This window comes from Dama dama, chromosome 9 (assembly GCF_033118175.1).
Source record: "Dama dama isolate Ldn47 chromosome 9, ASM3311817v1, whole genome shotgun sequence".
NCBI lineage: Eukaryota > Metazoa > Chordata > Mammalia > Artiodactyla > Cervidae > Dama > Dama dama.
This window is the reverse complement of record NC_083689.1, coordinates 102215532-102232731: the sequence shown is the minus strand read 5'-3', so window position 1 is coordinate 102232731 and position 17200 is coordinate 102215532. Positions and strand designations below refer to the sequence as shown.

At 40.7% G+C, this 17200-nt stretch overlaps 1 protein-coding gene and 1 pseudogene across 12 annotated transcripts in view; one reads left to right on the top strand and one right to left on the bottom strand.

The window, feature by feature from the left end:
• Positions 1–17200, bottom strand: part of PAM (peptidylglycine alpha-amidating monooxygenase) — a 165597-nt gene that overhangs the window by 131479 nt on the left and 16918 nt on the right. The gene's annotated exons all lie outside the window — the stretch shown is intronic.
• LOC133061506 (small ribosomal subunit protein eS26-like) lies at positions 14252–14926 on the top strand (annotated as a pseudogene).

The following is a 17200-nucleotide window of genomic DNA, read 5'->3' as shown; positions in this document are numbered from 1 at the left end:
GTTCCTAAGGGTCACTTACAGGGTTCAATGGGAGAAGCCAGATCTTCAAGGTCTGTCTCCTTTAGGGTGGCTGAGTAAAAGCTTTTGTATTACTTTATTTTCTTCTCACAGTTATGCTGTGAGGAGGTCTAACAGGCACTGCATCTTTTTTATAGAAATGAAGACTTTCACAGAAAGGTTATTGATCCACCTAAAGCCAAGTAGTTAGGGTCAGAACTAGGATTAAAAATCTTCAAATGTATGCCTTCCAGATGGTTAGAACTAACTATGACTCTTTCTTGTCACTTGCTTGCCATGAAGTTCTAATCCTGTTAAAACTGTGATTCTTGGGAGTCTTTCAACCTTCCTATCTCCGTTTTTCTAACTATGAGACTAACTCCTATATTTCAAATAAAATTTAAGACTCTTAAGTAAATGAATAACTTTTTAATAAGATATGGGATGAGAGATTATTTAGGTGATTACAAATACTGTTTCATCAATATAGGTTAATTTCTATAGCAGGTCACCAAGAATGGATAGTACTTTAAATTACAGGCTGTAAGTAGTGAGCGGTCAGTTTAAGAATTTAAGACTATCCTAACATGTAATCACATAGTTAACTACAACCAACTCTCTGATGAGAAACTTTTTTTTTTTTTTTTAAAGCAAACCCTCGTGAGGCAACAATATTTAAAAAACTGGATTGGTACACCTCTCAAAGTAATAAAATTATTTTATCAGTGATACAAGTAACCAGTTGTGATTTTTTTCAGGATGAACACCGAGAACGCTATTTAACAATATTCTGATTAGGTAAATACGACCCCACAACCTCTATCATTCAACATTACAAAAAATTCAACTGATTTAAACATATGATCAGTACTTAGCATATAATACCTTGTAAAAGGTAGAACATTTACTGGGCCTCCTAACTTCACTCTATTAGTAGAACCTTCCATCATAATGACTTATCATGACAGCGTCCCCAGGGAGGTATTATAGACACTAGTGTAAATATGGAGGGAATTCCGTGGTGGCCCAGGGATTAGGGCTCTGTGCTTTCACTGCCGAGGGCCTGGGTTCAATCTACGGTACGGAAAGTAAGATCCCATGAGATGTGCAGCATGGCCAACAAGCCAATAAATAAGGATGAGAAAACCAAAGTTCAAGAAGGTCACTTGTAATTAAGAAAATAATTCTTAAAACTTACTAACTAGAATTTGAACCCAGTTCTCTACAGCACTTCTCTTTCAGCTATAGAAAGATAGCTATCAAAAGGTTGTTTTCCAAATCTCTAATGTTTGAAGAGACAATGTCAGTTCTCAGACACAATGTCATTGTTTATTTGATTAACGGCATAAGTAAAGGCATCAAAGACATAAAATTTAAGAAGTTTTAGCCCCAGTCCTCTAAACTTTTAAGAGCACCTGTAAACATCTCATGAGAGCTTGTTGACAAACTGTGGCGAACTAGAGCCGCAACTATTTAATTTCGTCATCATTTTGCTTCTGTAAGGTAAAGCAATTTGAAAACCGACACATAATTCAGATCAATGTTTCTCTCCAACACGTTCTAACATTCTGGAGACACACATACAGCACCTAACTGCCCATTATAATAGTTTTTTTCATTTGAACACACTGTCCTAGAAAGGATGCTTCTATAACTCAACCTAAACTGCCAGTGCAACCTTTCACAATTTTCCATACATCCTCATCACTGGTCCTCTTTTTGTCTGTGGGAAGAAGGCTGTATCTGTGCTCGGTGCCAGGGGACTATCTGTAAATTACTGCGGATTCAGACTGCTCACATAAGGCTCAGATGCACAAAAAGGGAGAAATAACGTGAATGTACATAGCCATGTCTCTCCCCTTGCTATCTATTATAGCACATCAGCCAAATCTGAATCGAGAGGGATATGATATTGCTGATGCCTCTTTACTGCTGCTGTTGGAAACTATCCAAGAAAAGCACATTTTCCTGACAAAAGAGGGTACTGTGGTAGAAATGAAAAAGAAGAAAAACACTTATTCCTAAAGAACTCCCATTATATTCTATTATTATCCATCTTAAGCCAAGAGGTCTCATGTAGACAATAGGGATCAGTAACGCTTTGCTTACAACATTTAAGAAAAAAATGTTCCTTATTTTGATTTAGTCATTTATGAGACAGTGATGCAGTGAATTCTACAGAACAAGCACTTAATAAAATTGACTCCTTATGTAAATTAATATGGGACAGACAAAACCACCTGTATACTATTGCACATGAAAACTATTCACATAAAACCAGTAATTTTTGTTTTGGGAAACCAGAGGTACCATTCAGATTCGAGTGTTGAGCACAATCATTTGATCCTGTTTGGATAATATCCTCACACTCCTTTTATTGTTCAGGCTTAAAGAATCCCCGCAGACTACCCTTCTAAAGGAGACTATGCATTGTGATGATACAAACAGATGTAGAAACAGACAACACGACTGAGCTTTACCTGAATATGGCCCTTTTGCTTCTATCTGTGGCTATCTGCAAGTTGGTTGTTCGCTGTAAGTGGGCCTTAGAAACGTTACACTGTGAACGAGGTGTCTGGTGACTTTCCTCAGGTATCCTTTTTACAATAACCACAGCAGGGCAACCATCTCATGGTGGCAACCGTGACGCTGTGCCTTAGAGTGGTTACCCACAAAGTCGGTAGTATCCCTCCTCACTCAGATCACACACAGCTTAAATCTGATCGAGACACACCACATAGGACCCACAAAGCCCTGCATTTTTACACAGTACCTATCAGCGTTCAAACAGCTTGAATTCTGCATAGTAGTAGAGAAAACCTCAGGGGCTGACACCAGAGCTACCAGCCCAACAAGGGAAAAGTGCAGAAAGGGATCAGGCCTGTTAAGACGAGAATTTTGGTTACCAGAGAAAGAGAAAGCAATTGGAAAATACTTTTCAAAGCCTCTTTTTAATTGATCCAGACAGATAGTAGAATCAAACTGCTATTTCCCAAAGCAATTTTAATACATGCAAAGGAAGTTTATACCGACTCAGTGGTATCTGTACTTTCAACGTTTTCCTAGAATAAAAGAAAGCTTGGGCAAAAGAAAAGTGTGCAAAGCAAGTATAATTTTTTGGTGTCAAAACTTCAGGCTTAAAAAATCCATCTCTCTGACATCAGAATTTAAAGACACTTAATTAGATAAAATTCCTTAAACTGTCACTTTTGAATGAGGTCTACTCTAATTTTCCTTTTCCTAATGTCTTTCTCTTACCATATAAATAAGATATATGTTCTCTACTTATCAGGCTCTGGAAGAATAACCAGACTTTATGTTAAAACACTCCCAAATGACTAAAAAGAGAATGCTTTCCAAAATTCTCTACTTTGTTCCTTACCATCTAAGCTATGCTCCATCCTCACCAACTTTTTGGATGCTTGTCTCAATCTACAACACAATCTTGTTGTAAAGGGCTTGCCTGGTGGCTCAGCTGGTAAAGAATCCGCCTGCAGTGCAGGAGACCTGGGTTCGATCCCTGGGTTGGGACGATCCCCTGGAGAAGGGAAAGGCTACCCACTCCAGTATTCTGGCCTGGAGAATCCCATGGACTGTATAGTCCATGGGGTTGCACAGAGTCAGACATGACTGAACGACTTTCAATTTCACAATAATCTACAACACAATCTTGTCGTAATAATGTCTGCTACCATCCTAAGCATTTAGAATAACACCTGGCACATACTGGGAGCTTTATAAATAAATATTGGTTGAATTCTGTATGCACCTTCCTCTTTGGCTGGCTGGCAATAAACTCACAGTTTAAGAAAGGCTTACTGAAACCTATATTACAGATGCCACCTAATTAGGGTTTTACACAGCATCACTTTTTCATATGAATTTCATCCTTCAGTTGATTCATCCCAGAATCCCATTTGCATTTTTAGACTGTAATCACACTGGGCTGACGATGACAAGATTCTCAATGCCAAGTAGTTCCAATGGAAGCTACTTTCCTGGCAAGAGCTTTTCTGCGGGAATTACAAATCTGTGCAAGCAAACGAGGAAGGAAAAAAAAAAATTTTGGTGAGGGCACATCTGTCTTGGAGCGCTCACATGCTTTTATTTAAGAGGAAGCAGAGGGCGCACACTAATAACGGTCTATAATTAATCTCCCAAGCACAACAGGTGGTGACAACGGCTGCATCCTGGCTGGCTTCCTGGTTGCCGGGGGGGTTATGTGAGAGGAAACTCCTGCTCTGAACAGGCGTTGCTGCGGACCTGACCACTCATCTCCCCCGAGCTTAAAGCCAGTGGTTCATGCTTTTCACTACATTTCCTGGAATATGAAAGCAATCCATTTTCTGAACCTTTTGCCAACCTAACTACTCCCTCTACGTTTCTCCCCTTTGGCACAGATGGTTGGAAACTGACTCTATCCAATCTGTTTGGAGATACTGCGGAACAAAAAAGCCTTCCCAACCACTATCCCCCAAACACTGGATTTCTTGCTAAGTGGTTTACGTCTGATTTGGGGACAAGTGAGCGAGGTGGAAGAGAAGGTCTAGACTTGGATGGTTCTGTCAGCTCATTTATCAAATGAGTTGCCTTGTACTCTCCTAAAGTTTAAAATGAATCACCAAAGTGGTATCCACAGTCTCCATCAGATACCAAAGTGGTATCCATGATTTCTGTTCTTTGGGGGCCTGTTCTCATAGATCTTGCCATAGCTATCTCATTAAGACTTGCCTACCTTTAAACTCTTTTATGTCTGTGTAGAAACCCATTCTTCCATCCATCTACTCATGCGTCCAGCAAATACAGATGCTGAGCAACGCCCAGGAACCAGACCCTGTGCTAAACCCATAAAACTGTGAGAAGAACACTGGTTCCAACCCCCCACAGTTCAGAGGCTACTTGTACAGAAAACAGTCACACAAATAAGGATTATTCAATGTGTGCTGCTTTAAATGACACATGAGAGAAGTGGAGGTTCCTACAAGAGCCAGGAATTCCAAGGAAAGGCTCTTCAGTGAAGGGAGGTGGCAACTGTTTCAGGCATGGGAAACAGCACTCTCAAAGGCCCTGTAATTACAGAGAAGTAGGCATGACTGAGAAAACAAAGCCAGTCCACATGGAAAGGGGGGACAAGTCTTCATTCAGACTGGACAAGCAGACGTGGCACGCATTGTACACTTTGCAGTCCATGTTCGGGACTCTGGTGGTTTTACTTTTCTTGACAGCAACAGAAAGCCAATGACAATTTTTTGTGGGAAACTGATATGGAGGCGAGAATTAATTACATGAGGCTGGTAAAAAGTTACATAGTTGTTCAGAAAACTGATGATAGTAGCTTGAAAACAAATTATAATGGTAGAGAAGGAAAAAACAGGACAGATTCTGGAGATATTTAAAAGGTGAAATAGACACGACTTGGGAGTGGATTTGACTAGAAGGAAGGCGGCAGTGTTGAGGATGATTCACGGTTTGCATAACTGAATATACTGGTGGTAGCATTTGTTAACACATAAAACACAGGAGGACCAGATTGGAAGATGATGAATTTGTCACTGCACATGTAACGCTTAAGAAGCCTTTGAAAAAACCTACCTGTAAATGTCAAATGAGCAGCTGGGTCAAATGGAATTTGAAGGAAAGGTTGGCCAAGAGATAGAACTTTATGTGACATGCAAGTTGGACAGGGGGTATGAAAGAAGCTGCTTTATGAGAGGAGAGAGTAAAACCGAAAAGAGAAAAGACAGAGCTGCGAAACTTATTCTTTCAGCAACAGAAAGAGCAGCCAGGGAGTTTAGAGAAAAATCACAGAGGTATTCTATCTGCCTGCCATGTAGGAGACCCGGGTTCAATTCCTGGGTCAGGAACATCCCCTGGAGAAGGGAATGGCTACCCACTCCAGTATTCTTTCCTGGGGAATCCCATGGACAGAGGAGCCTGGAGGGCTATAGCCCATGATGTCGCAAGAGTTAGATGCAATTTAGTGACTAAACCACCACCACCTCAGAGAAGTCAGAAGGAGAGAATGTTTCAAGGAGGGTGCCGTTGACAATGTCACCAACCAAAACCCATGCTGACAGTGTTCTCCTGGGGATGGCTGCTGGACACCAACATACGGGCATCTACTTTCCTGTGTGTTAATATTCCTGATTTATTCGAGGAGCCCAGCTCTGCCTGTAGCTCCTTCTATGAGGCCTATGGCTGTGGAGACTCTGGCCACACAGCCCAAGGCCTTCTCAAGGCGCCAGCCACATTTGCTATCCAAGTTGCCCATGGTCCCTCCAGAGCTGTCCTCTACACTGCCTCCCAGGAAAGAAATGCCTGCAGTGACGGTGGGTAGCAGAGTCGCCTCAGAGTTTCCCCACCAACTCCTTCAGTGATGGTCACAGAGCCCAGGGTGACTTGGGACATAGGAAAGAAGAAAAGAACACTGACAGAAAAAACAGACAAAGATTTAGAAAGGCTGATGGAAAAAAAGATGGGCCAGTTTTTAAAATGCCAAATATTCAAAATCAAACAATATAAGGGAGAATTATTTGAAGCAATACTGGTATTATATAAGCTCCAACAGAGTATAGTACCACCATGCAGAGACTCTCTCTGCCTACTGATTTCCAATCTATGAAATTACTCTTATTCTGCAGACCAGTGGTGTCAATGATAACCCCAAGAATCTGAGTGCCTAATGTACCCTTCTAGCACACACTGATTTTAATTTCTCACAACATATTAAGCATTAATGAGGTCTATGAAAGTACAGACTGTTCAGAGAGAGTTAGAAAAGAGTAAATATCATAATATTAAAATAGGCAACTTTTAGTAACAATCCAATAGACTTTAACATAACTGTATAAATGCTACAAGTTCTGGGCGAGGCTTCTGGCCTTCAGGTATTCCCTATTTGTAAGGAGACTAATATTCTGAAGAAATTAAATTAAAATATTAAACTGTTGTATTCACACTCTGCAAAGAGCAGAGACATTACTTTGCCAACAAAGGTCCATCTAGTCAAAGCTATGGCTTTTCCAGTAGTCATGTATGGATGTGAGAGTTGGACTATAAAGAAAGCTGAGCGCCAAAGAATTGATGCTTTTGAACTGTGGTGTTGGAGAAGACTCTTGAGAGTCCCTTGGACTGCAGGGACATCCAACCAGTCCATCCTGAAGGTGATCAGTCCTGAATATTCATTGGAAGGACTGATGCTGAAGCTGAAACTCCAATACTTTGGCCACCTGATGTGAAGAACTGACTCATCTGTAAAGACCCTGATGCTGGGAAAGACTGAAGGCAGGAGAAGAAGACAGACAGAGGTTGAGATGGTTGGATGGCATCATCGATTGAATGGACATGAGTTTGAGTAAACTCTGGGAGTTAGTGATGGACAGGGAGGCCTGGCGTGCTGTGGTCCATGGGGTTGCAAAGAGTTGGAGACGACAGAATGAATGAACCGACTCACTGATTCACACTCCTCTTCCGCATAAACCACATCTGGTTCCCCAGCAGCTATTCTGTTATCATGGCCCCAAGAAACGGGGCAGGGCTAATGCTAGCTAAGAAAGAGAAAATATGACACAGCAGGACACCCTTCCAGGCAGGAGGAGGAGATAAAAGAAAGTGTCTGGTTAAGGAGAAATTAATTTCATAGTCACAGATGAGGTACCAGAGCTCATACCAATAAAAGGAACAGAGTCCATAGGCCCTGTTCATTTGGGATCTCTCACTGTCCAATGCCATTCATATAAGATCACCCCTTTCCTGTACACTCAGATATTATCCTCACAAATAAAAAAGGGAGGGGGAAAACACCCTAATCAAAAGTTGAGCAGATTGTCTTGATCCCAAAGAGAGTGGGGTACCTTCAGTTGATATTATTAAGGCTTTCTTCCCTTGCTACCCAGAGGGTAGGGGCTGAAGAAGGCAAGATCAACTTTAAAAATTAAAGTCCTATTTTCTTTGCATACTTGAAGACTAGGGTACAAATTCAGACTGCTTCACACATAAGCAAGTAATAATTTATAAGTTAATGTATTAGTTGTGTTTTTATTTTTTGTTATGTATTGATAACTGGTATCAGCAAAGCCTAAGACTGACTGATCGGTTTCTTGAAGAAGAAAAGATGTAAAATATGCAAATCACCTTACAAAGCTCAAATATTTTTAGGTACTCATGGCACCTCTTAGCAGAATTTTTGGCCTGAAAGATGATTAGTTTTTTTTTTTTTTTTAATTGGTAGTGGCACTTAAAATTGGTGCAAAGATTTTTAGGAAAGCAATACAGCAACACATAGGAGAAAATCCTTTTTCCCTTAGAGTGGACTGAGCATACAGTCACCAGTAATATCATAAAGGCCACAGTAAATCAAATATATGCCACCTCAGTCATATGTAGGAGGTCTAATCAAATGCTAATTATCACTAAGAATAAATCTGCAAATGACAGAAAGCCAATGGCTTAAGCTAACAGAGATGTAGGCTTTCACGTAATAAGTCCAGAAGTAGCATAGATGTAAGAATGGTAATTTCATGCAGCAGCTCAACAATATCATCAAGGAGCTAGGTTCTTTCCATCTTCCAGCCTTGCCATATTCAATATATTGCTTTCTATCTGTAGAATTCTTTCCTCATGGTCACAAGACGGTTACAGTAGCTTCCAGTATCATAGTCTCACGAAGCAATTCCCAAAGGCTAGCAGAGGAAGAGTCTCTTCCTTAAGGTCCTTTTCAAAAGCAAAACTTTCCCCAAAGCACTTCACCTCCAGTAGAATTCACTTCACACCTAAATGGCCAGAACTGTTTCACATGCCCTTCTCTACACCAATCATTTGCAAGGGAAGCCTAATCAAGATTCATTTTCTGGGCCAGGGGAGGCCAATGCTGGAACAAAACTAGGGTTCTGTTAGCAAGAAAGGGAGAAGATATATATGTGGCGTAGGCACCCAATATGTCTTGAGAAACACATTTCTGAAAGCAGAAACAAAACCTTCATAATTCTAAATTTAACTAGAAGTAGATAATCTTTAGGTGACTAGGTCCATTTCAACATATTCATCTGCAATGATTCCAAATATTCGGAACTCTGTCTTCCTGTCTAATAAAACAATTAAGTCAAAAACTGTATTTTCAATTACACATTTTCTGTTGCATCTCTTAACTAGATGCAACAAGGCATTTAGATATAGGGATCACGGATGGATAAAATACAAATTCCCAGTTTGTCAAGCCTGATGATCTCAAGGGAAATGAGACATGGAAAGCCAGTTCAACTCTATATTAAATAAAGGCAACTGTGCCTTCTGAAAACTGAACTCCTTTCTTCAAAATAACAGGTATAACCGGCAGAGGGTACTTATGTTTATGGATGAAGTCATATATTTAAATATAACGATCAAGCCATTCTGCTTCTCTCCACCTCCCTTATAACAATTCCGTGACTAATTCATTTTCCTTAGACTTCCAACTCATAAAGAAAACATTACAACAGATTTGTATCCTTTGCCTTGAACTTCTAAGAGGAACTATATAATCAAATATAAAAATATTCTTTGGAATGGTCTCTGCTTTTCCTTTTGACTTCATAAACATCTATTTCAACATGAGGCCATCACAATGAGGCTCCTTGTTTGCTAGTCTGTCTCCTGCTGCTGGACTGTGTTTTAGAGCTGAAACCCTGACTTATCCTTGCTTGTATTCCCAGAGACCACCTGGTGTTAGCACTAGATCTGCAGCGAATGCTGGCTGAATTAGTCTGCTGAAGTCTGCCATGCTACATCACTAATAACCTTTCATAAAGGACCTAGTTCTAAAATAGCTCCAGAGCATTGACTCATTTTTTCCCTTCAAGAATTTTATTTATGCTTTTTTGAACCCAATTTAACCACTGTAATTTTCCAACTTCCATCGAAAGACAACATTAATAATTCAAGACAAGGAATAATGCTACAAAGGTTGACTTTTCTTTGCACTGAAAATCCCTGGGGTGAACCCCTGTCATAAAGTTAATGGACTTATTATTATAATGAACCAAACAGCTGTAGAAACTGCAAATGTCCATTTTCCAAATATGTTTTTACTTGTCATTAGTTCATTTTACATTATAAACATAAACATAGCACTTCAGTGCATCCTTCTTTAAGTCAGTATGGAAACTTCCTAACACAAATGAAAAAGTAGATTCAATGTTTTACAATGAAATTCAGCTTTGTTTTCTCAGATACACACACTCATATAAATGTACAGCATGATAAGTACAATAAAACTAACTAATCCTAAATTATCATCAGTGTATAATTAGGTTTATATAGTCAGTGGCCCTTAGTTGAGGTTAAAGGAAAACTTAACCTTTTGTATCCAGCAGTTTATAGAATATAAACTACAAACAACATAAACTGAATTCAAGAGTGATCAAACAGTTTATGGGGGAAACGTTCTATAGAAATATTTCCAATGACAAACTCAAGAGGAATGACAGAATTAGAATACTCATGATATGTGACTTCTAATGAACCTAGGCAATGATAAACATCCACAGCTGCTAAAACCATAGATGAAAAGTTGATAGGCAACTTTACAGTGGATTAATCAATCTCACAATTCCTAACTTAATAATAATAACATTGTAAGAAGAGACAATCAGACATTATATGCTTCCTGTTGGTACTATATAACATCACCTATGAAATATTCTTGCCAAAACCCTAACCTCCATCTGCTCAAGCCTTCAGATGTATCAATATAAGCAAACAAAGGTCAGAGGGACATGTTAAATGATACTTTAGTGAAGCAGGCAGCAAATCCTAGAATGCAGGAAACCCTTTAGGACAAGTACTCTAAAGGAAAAAAGGAGACAAATGGAATCTCAAGATTCCTAAAAGAGACAGAGCAGTAAGATTTACCATATGGACCACATTTGAATTCTGAGGCAAACAAACCTACATTTAAAAATATAAACCATCAGAGAAATTTGATGCTGACTAGATACTTGATGATATAATGGTAATAATGGTGATTGTGATTACATTTAAAAATAAAGTATTCACCTTTTGAAAATACATAACAAAGTACTATGAAATGAAATGATGTTTAGCAGATACCTGAAAATAATTCAGTGTGTGTGTGTGTGTGTCTGTGTGTGTGTGTGTGCTGGGGAGGAATCAAGTAGAGGAACATGGATAAAACAAGAATGACCATGTGTTGATAATCACTGATGGGTACATGGGGGTACATTATACAAGCTCTTCAATTTTGTATATATTAGAAATTTTCTATTAAAATGCTTAAAACTAGAAGATACAGTTTGTCCCCAAGAATCTTTGATACCAACCTACCAACCAATTAATGTAACAGCCAGCAAACTGATTCTGTCTATATTCTGCTCCTAGGACATAAAATTTGAAAGGAAAAGCTCTTTTCTTAGAAGCTAATGAGGGGAACAAAGCGCAGCACTGGGAAACAGGGAAGGTGCTGCGCAAGCTCCGGGAGATGGTGAGGGACAGGGAGGTCTGGCGTGCTGCGGTCCACGGGGTCGCAAAGAGTGGGACACGACTGAGCCACTGAACTGAACTGCGCTTTGGGTTAAGGGCCAGATGAGTAACAAAGAGTTCAAAGAAAGGGTGATCTGGTCCCACATGGGACCTGTCAGGGTGCAGGAGAGAAGGCCCCCTTGGCTGGGCCCAAGACTCAGAGGTTCTTCTCTCCTAACAAGACTAAGCAGAAAGTGGGAGATGCAGACCAGAAAACAAGGGGACGCTTATCTTAAACCTTTTAACTCGCGTGCAGATTTCACCACTTGTGATGCACAGAGGTAACGTATCTTACATACCTTGTCACTTTCTCGTGAATGGCACTGTATGGGGCAGGCGGCACGGCATGATTTCTACAACGGGAGCATTAGTTTTCTGTGTTTTAATCTTAAATCTTCTGGTTTAAGATGTATCAGTCAAGAGTCCCTTAGGAAACAGAAGGTACAAATAAAGAGGGCAACTGAGGAGCATGTAGCCAAAGAACCAAGGACACAGCCGCCGGCTGGGTGAAGAGAAGTATGTAAGGCAGCTTGAAACGCCCTAGGGATTCACAGAGCACCAAGCTGTTACCACTCAAAGATGTGTGAGTCAAGAAGAAGGAGAGCTTCCAAACCCAGGAACTGTTACCATAGGAGACGACACGGCTATGACACAAGGAGAGAGCTCTAGTCACTGCCAACCTGTTGCTCAACAGAGAAGGAACCGGGGACGTTCCCAGCAGTCCAGCGGCCAAGACTCCACGCTCTCAAAGCAGGGGTCTCAGTTCCATCCTTGGTCAGGGAACTAGGTCCTACAGGCCACCACTAAGACCAGGCACAGCCAAACAAATAAATAAAAATAAATCTCAAATAAAGAAAAGGAACCAAGAAAATAAATGCTCTGATGTCATCCTATTGCTTTCCCGTCTTTTGCCAGTTCCCTCCACTGACCGAAGCCTGCTAGAAGTCAGAGAGCCGGGGAGCCGATGGACGGCACCCATAAAGGTCAGTCACTCGGAGGAGGCTGGAGTGGAAGGGACGCTGAAAGAGGCCAGGGGAGCTTGTGGTATACAATGCAAATGCTTCAGCATTTCTTAACATGTTAAAAAATGATCAAATGGAAGCTCTGAAACAAAACGAAGTGACCAAGTCTTCTCTTAGCATCTGAGAGGCCCTGAGCAGAGAAGCAGAGTCTCTCAAAGGGGAAGATGTCAGATAAACAAAGGTAAGAAGAAGACCTGCGCTGAAAAACTGTGTTTGAACAAAACCCAGAGAAGGGAGTCAGCGTGGTGGAAGCAGAAATAAGCTGGTAAATGGACAAACAGGCACAAAGGTGACATTTTAGGGAATTCTGAAAAAGGAAGTTGGGTAAATCTGAATTAAGCCAGATAATAAAAGAGCTTGGGTGGTGGGAATTTAGATTTGATCTGTTCAGATGTGATGCTGATCAAGGTGAATGAGTTGAGATGTGGGGCATAAAACCACGAGTGTAGTCTTTTAGGAAGAACACTTTGATGGAATTGAGGATGAGCAGTGAGGATACAGTGGGAGAGGGAGGGCAGCGGAGTCTGGAACCAAACCAGGAGATGGCTGCTATCAAATCAGGTTACGTCTGTAACAGGAAGGGGCTTCCCTGGTAGCTCACTAGTGAAAGAATCCATCTGCAATGCAGGACACAGGTTTGGTCCCTGGGTTGGGAAAATCCCCCAGGGCAGAAAATGGCAAACCAAACCAGTACCACTGCCTTGGAAATTCCATGGAAAGAGGAGCCTGGCGGGCTACAGTCCATGCGGTCACAGAAGAGGCAGACATGACTTAGGGACTAAAAAACAACCGTTAACGGGGGAGTGGCAGTGGAAATCCACTCATTGATCCCGCCACACGTTCACAGTCTATCTATCGCACAGATGCATGCTGAGGCTCCTGTTAGTGACCTGGACGAGACCTGGAGGACACAACGGTGAGCAAAGACAGATGTGTTTCCTCCTCTCACACAGCCTGCAGTCTGATGAGGAAAGAAAGGTATGAATGGAATAGTGACATGGGCAAAGGTAAAACCGCAGTTGTGAAGGATATTCTGCCACAGAGGCAGGGGGAGCTGTGGAGCTGCGACAGCTCTCTGAGAGCAGGAGTGGGGAGGGGAGACGGGGGGTGGCGAGGAAAGGTTCTCCAAGAGGACGATGCTCAGGCTGCGGTCTGAAAGCTGCGAAGGCGCTACCCAGGGCAAACAGGGAGGGGAGAGCGAGAACGGCAAGGACACAGCGAAGACCCGGGAATGGAGGACAGGGGACAAAGAAAGCCAGTGTCACTGGCTCAGGACAGAAGGCAGAAATCTGGAAGACATCGCAAAAGAAGAAACGAAAAGAACTGCAGACACTTAGAATATAGACCATTAAGGAGGTAAAACAGCCTAATGTGGTTCCAACCATGTTAAGCAAGGAGATGAGATATTTAACTACCGAATCAATCTGTACCTGCCAATGTGCTCTGTGCCTTGACCGAAGAACACAACCCATTCTTCATAAATATTTATTAGGCACTCTGCAAGGAATTGGGGGTATAGCCTTAGCTAGACAGACAGCCTTTAGTATATTAGAGGGGTCATCACCCTACTTGCTCTCCTACATGTCCCCAAGAGCAGAAGAAAATAGCTAGGCACAGATTCAAGGACGATGTATTAATCAACAAATATTCTCTGGGTACCTTTCATGTGCAAGACATGATATAAAACGCTGTGAAAATAATATCTTGTCTGTAGGAGAGGTATGAGCTGGCTTCTCAATGTAGATTATATTTGTTTGCTCAGCATGAGCATTAACTGACAAAAATATGCACCAAGATTGAATAAGATGCAGTCATTAGTTTCAGAGAGGCTTCCTTTTAGCAGGACAGATTTAAAACATGAGAATGAATCATGGCAAGTGACAATACAATCGGTTTATAAGAAGAGTATAAATTATTGTAGCACTAGGTCAGATCTCTCTGAGGAGATCAGTCAGATTCAGGGGGAAAGGGACCCAGATTCTGTACTTTAATGAGGCAAGATTTTACTAGGTGAAGAAGGCCTTTCTCGCCTCTGCACTTCCAAGATGACCGAGAAAGGAAGGAACAATGGTCGTGCCGAAAAGGGCCACGGCCATGTGCGGCCTATTCACGGCACCAACTGTGCCGACACGTGCCCAAGGATAAGGCCATTAAGAAGTTCCTCATTCGGAACATCGTAGAGGCCGCAGCCATCAGGGACATTTCTGAAGCGAGTGTTTTTTGACGCCCATGAGCTTCCCAAGCTGTATGTGAAACTACGTTACTGCCTGAATTGTGCCATTCATAGCAAGGTAGTCAGGAGTCGCTCTTGGGAAGCCCGGAAGGATCAAACACCTGCACCCCAATTTAGACCTCTGGGTGCAGCCCCACGTCCCCCACCAAAGCCCATGTAAGGATCCAAGTCCTTAAAGACTGAAAGAAATATTGGTTTCTCTGAAAAGACAATAAAATGGAAATTAAAAAAAAAAAAAACAGGTGAAGATACAGGGCAAAGAAATTACAATAAGCAGAAAGAATAACGTCAGGGGATTCAAAGGCATCTATTGGTGGGAATCATAAACAGGCTGAGTGTGGTACAAAATAGGGAACTCAGAAAAATAGAAAACCAGGAAATAAGAGGAAAAGTCATTTAGATGGGGACCACAGGGCAGAGAATTAAAAAAAAAAACGGACTAGGAAGTGTATTTGATCAGAATAAGGAGTTATTGAAGATTTCTGAATAGGAGAACAGCATGACCAGAGATGATTAAGAAAATCGCATGGAATGAAAATCAGTAATAACATAATGGAATGGTTTAAGAGCACAAGGTCTAGAGCCAGTCTTGCCTGAATTAGAGTCCAGATTTCCCCACAGCTACAACTTGCAATAAAAATGAGCTACTGATAAACACGTCGTGGATGAATCTCAAAAGCAGCATGCTAAGTGAAAGGAGCCAGACGCCAAAGACTACACACTGTTGTGTCACGTCTATACGTACATCCAGAAAAGGCTAAACCAGTGACGGAACCATCAGTAGTTGCCAGGGGATACAGGATGTGGTATCCTGTATCCAGGATGAGGAAAGGCATGTGAGGGGGAATGACGGGACATGAGGGGATGTTTGGGGCGATGCAAACATCCTTTATCATGTCGTCCTGGCAGTCACACAACTGCATGTTATTTGCCAGCATTCATCAAATTGTGGACTTAAAATTGGTGAACGTTTATTTTTAACCAAATTATATCTCAAATAAATTGATAGAGATGAAAATACCATGAAGGAATAAAAAGTTAGGTAGTAGTTAAAATAAAAACATTGAACTTCAGACTATTTCTTCCATATGGAAAGTACGGCAGCAGGGGACTCCTAAGCCGTGATCCATGTGGAGACACAAAAAAATACTACAGTCACTGGTGTTATGCTTGTGTGTGTGTCCAAGCACATGCTTAGGAATACTGGGGCAGAACAGGAAATATTCTTGATATGGAGATAATTTCCCTCCTTTCTAAAAAATATTAATCAAATCTTTATTGGAATACAGCCTTGTTTTTAGGCTCAGGGAACAGAATAATGAACAAGACAGGTAAGTCTTTCCTCTTAAGGAACTGGACAGTATCTCTGAAGAATGATAGAGGTGGAGATGATGTTTCAGTGAAGAGTCATGAGATGGAGATTTGTTCCTCTAGTGATTAATACTCAGATGGCATTCAGATTTCTCCCCCAGGCCCACAAAAGTAATACTGTAAATAATGGCTGGCTAACAAGGCTAGTTTATTCATTTGCATTACACAATAGGTTAGGTACATTATAGTGATTGCTGTACATGGGTATTACAATGATTATTTTATAAAACATAATAAAATGTTGGTCAGATTATTTTATAAAACTTTTATGTTTAAAAATGATTTCAGAAAATGGTCTGGCAGACAGATATTTAGAAAAGGAAGAGTTGAAAAAATCATTTCAATCTTGTTTACATTTCAATATTTGAGCAAAATTTCTATAAAATTTTATATATGCCTGAGTTAACTCTACTAATACTTATATATTTTCAATAATACTCTTGGATTTCACTAGTAGCTTCAAATATACTTAAAAAAAACTCATTCTAAATCAATGATTTCTTGAACTATCACAATGAAGACTCTAGATCATTCAGTTTAATTAATGTCCTCTTTCATATCATAGTGATTCACAGGTTTGCAAATTTCTATTCTCTATAAAGTTCTTAACCATAATACATAGGTTTTAGACATTTTATTTTAAAAATGCAAGAAAACGATCTTGGACTCACATATTTGTCAACTTTTTCTGGACAACTGACGTGTTTTTTTTTTTAATCTTGGGGAATACATGTTGTGGGAAGTGAGGAAATAAATGACATGGAGTCTTCCAATAGCAGCAGACTTGGAAGCATTAAAAGAGTGCTAGATTTGGCTTTTATTTGCTTCAGTGGCACTTCAAATTTCTTTGGCTATTGTAGAAGGTTTATAGGTCACCACAAACTGAAGTGAAAAGAGAATACTGTGGGCAGTAACTGTGTGAAGTACCTTATTTATTTCAACTGACTCCTGCTACCATTGATTGGACTAAAAGTCCCCTTACGCCTAACAGCCGTGGGCTTCTAGACCCAAGCTTACTGGGCTGATTAACTAAACTCTAGGTAGAAGATGGAACAGTATATAC